This window comes from Pan paniscus, chromosome 15, assembly GCF_029289425.2.
Source record: "Pan paniscus chromosome 15, NHGRI_mPanPan1-v2.0_pri, whole genome shotgun sequence".
Taxonomy (NCBI): Eukaryota; Metazoa; Chordata; class Mammalia; order Primates; family Hominidae; genus Pan; species Pan paniscus.
This window is the reverse complement of record NC_073264.2, coordinates 40,057,135-40,059,512: the sequence shown is the minus strand read 5'-3', so window position 1 is coordinate 40,059,512 and position 2,378 is coordinate 40,057,135. Positions and strand designations below refer to the sequence as shown.

Sequence of the window (2,378 nt, the reverse complement as noted above, 5' to 3'; positions counted from 1 at the left end):
CTGTAGGTTTATAAAAGATGTATTTATTTCATGGTTTTGATGATTATGAGAGTAAGCAACACATTCCAAATCCTGCTTACAGGAATAGGCTTTCACAGAAAATTATATGGATAAAGTGTCTCTCCAAAATATAGCACTGCTTCGCATTCTTTCCTAATTGAGCTTTCTCTGATTACTAAGGCAAGTCACATCTTATAATAAACACTGGGGGCCATTATCCATAGAAGGGGAGAAGTAAGGCTGTTTGTCCTCAGTTATTTATTTATTTTTTGGGCAGAGCTAGCTGAGGTTTTATTTTGAAACACACACACACACACACACACACACACACACACACACACACACACACACAGCAATTGTTTTGTAGCTGGAGGCATGGGCAAGGGGTGTCCCCAGGCAGTAAACTCCCCCGTGAGTGGGCTGAGGGCTAGGGCTGAGCCTCAGGTGGGTCTCCTGTTCCCTGTGCTCCCCTGCACAGCGGCCTCCCTCTTAGGCTCTGGGGCAGCCGCCGGAAGGGTATGCTGGGAGGGGCTGCTGCAGCTGTTCACTTGGGCAGGACGTCAGACAACTCGGACACCAGCTTCCCATTGCGGGTCTTGATCTTCTTCACAACCACGACCCTGGTGGAGCTGATGCAGCTGAAGGAGCTAGAGCCCGCGACAGAGCCAAAACTGGAGCCCAGGCCGTAGCTGAGGCCGGGAGTTGTGAGGTCCCCCTAGGCCGAGCTCAGCCCACCTGCGTAGCCGCTGGTGGTCTTCATGTGGATACTCATGTTCTGCATCCCAAACTCCAGCCGGTTCTCCTCGCCCTCTAGCAGGTTTCTGTAGGTGGCAATCTCGATGTCCAGGGCCAGCTTGATGTTCATCAGCTCCTGGTACTCACGCAGCTGACGCTCCAAGTCCTGCTTGGCTTGCTGTAGGGTACCCTCCAGCTCGGACAGCTTGGTGTTGGCATCTTTAACGGCCAGCTCCCCAGCTGCTCGGCAACTGTGATGGCGGCCTCCAGGGAAGCCCTCTGGCCTTTGAGGCCCTCAGTCTCAGCCTAGAGCCGGCTGATGTTCTGGTTCATCTGGGAGATCTGCCTTGGTGCGCCGCAGTTCATCACCGTGCTTCCCAGCCAGCGTCTGTAGCTTCTCATACTTGATCTGGTACATGCCCTCAGCCTCAGTCCTGCTGCGCTTGGCTAGCTCCTCGTACTAAGCCTTGACCTCAGCGATGATGCTGTCCATGTCCGGGGAACAGCTGTTGTCCATGGACAGCACCACAGACGTGTCCCAGACCTGGGACTGCAGCTCCCAGATCTCTTCTTCATACAGCTGCCTGAGGAAGTTGATCTCATCAGTCAGACCTTCCAGGCGAGACTCCAGCTCTAACTTGTTCAGGTAAGCTTCATCCACATCCTTCTTATAAGGACAAATTCATTCTCCACCTCTGTACGCTTATTGATCTCATCCTCGTACTTGTTCTTGAAGTCTTCTACCAGCCCCTGCATGTTGCCAAGCTCTGCCTCCAGCTTCAGCTTCTCCTGGCCCAGAGTCTCCAGCTGCCGCCTAAGGTTTTTGATATAGCTCTGGAACATTTTGTCCATGTTGCTCCGAGCCGTCTTCTGCTGCTGCAGGAGGCTCCAGTTGGACTCCAGCATCTTGTTCTGCTGCTCCAGGAACCGTACCTTGTCGATGAAGGAGGCAAACTTGTTGTTGAGTATCTTGTTCCGCTCCTTCTCCTGGGTGCACGTGGCCTGAATGTTGGGGTCCACTTCAGGTTAAGGGGGCTCAGTAGGCTCTGGTTGACTGTGAAGGCGGTGATGCTTCCTATGCTGCTGGCCCCACCATAACCTCCACCCAGGCCACCCTGGAAGCTGCTGCTGCCGCCCACTTGGGAGAAGCTCGAGGAGCTGATGAGGGCACTGGGCCCACTCGTGTAGAAGTGGCTGCTGAAGGCCCCCGGGAGAGAGGTGACACCTGGTAGGACTTCTGGGTCACCCTGATGGACATGGTGGAGGCAGGAGTGGAGGCAGGTGGGCTGAACCAGGCAGAGATTCCAGAAGGGGTGGAGAAGCTGCTTCTTGGTCCAGTTATTTCTTTTAGTGGTCCTAACTTCCCTCCTGGTTCCTAACATGCTGGGATACACAGCCTGGGCTGGTGAGCATTTAAAGTTCCTTATCTGGATTAGGGTGCTAAAAATATGTGTCTACTCCAATGTCCAGTGATTATACATCAGAAATATGGTGAACAGCAATATTAATTTAGCTGGGGAAAGCATGTTCCTTCAGAGTTAAAAAAAAATGCAGATTGGGAATCTTGGCTCAGCTACTTCCTAGGCGAGTTTGTGTTGATTGATTGATTGATTGATTGATTGAATCTGCCTACTAGGGAACAG

At 52.4% G+C, this 2,378-nt stretch overlaps 1 pseudogene; it reads right to left on the bottom strand.

Annotated features, from left to right (window-relative positions):
* Positions 1 to 289: 289 nt before the first annotated feature.
* On the bottom strand, positions 290 to 2,089 carry LOC100970073 (keratin, type II cytoskeletal 8-like; annotated as a pseudogene).
* Between the last annotated feature and the right edge of the window lie 289 nt (positions 2,090 to 2,378).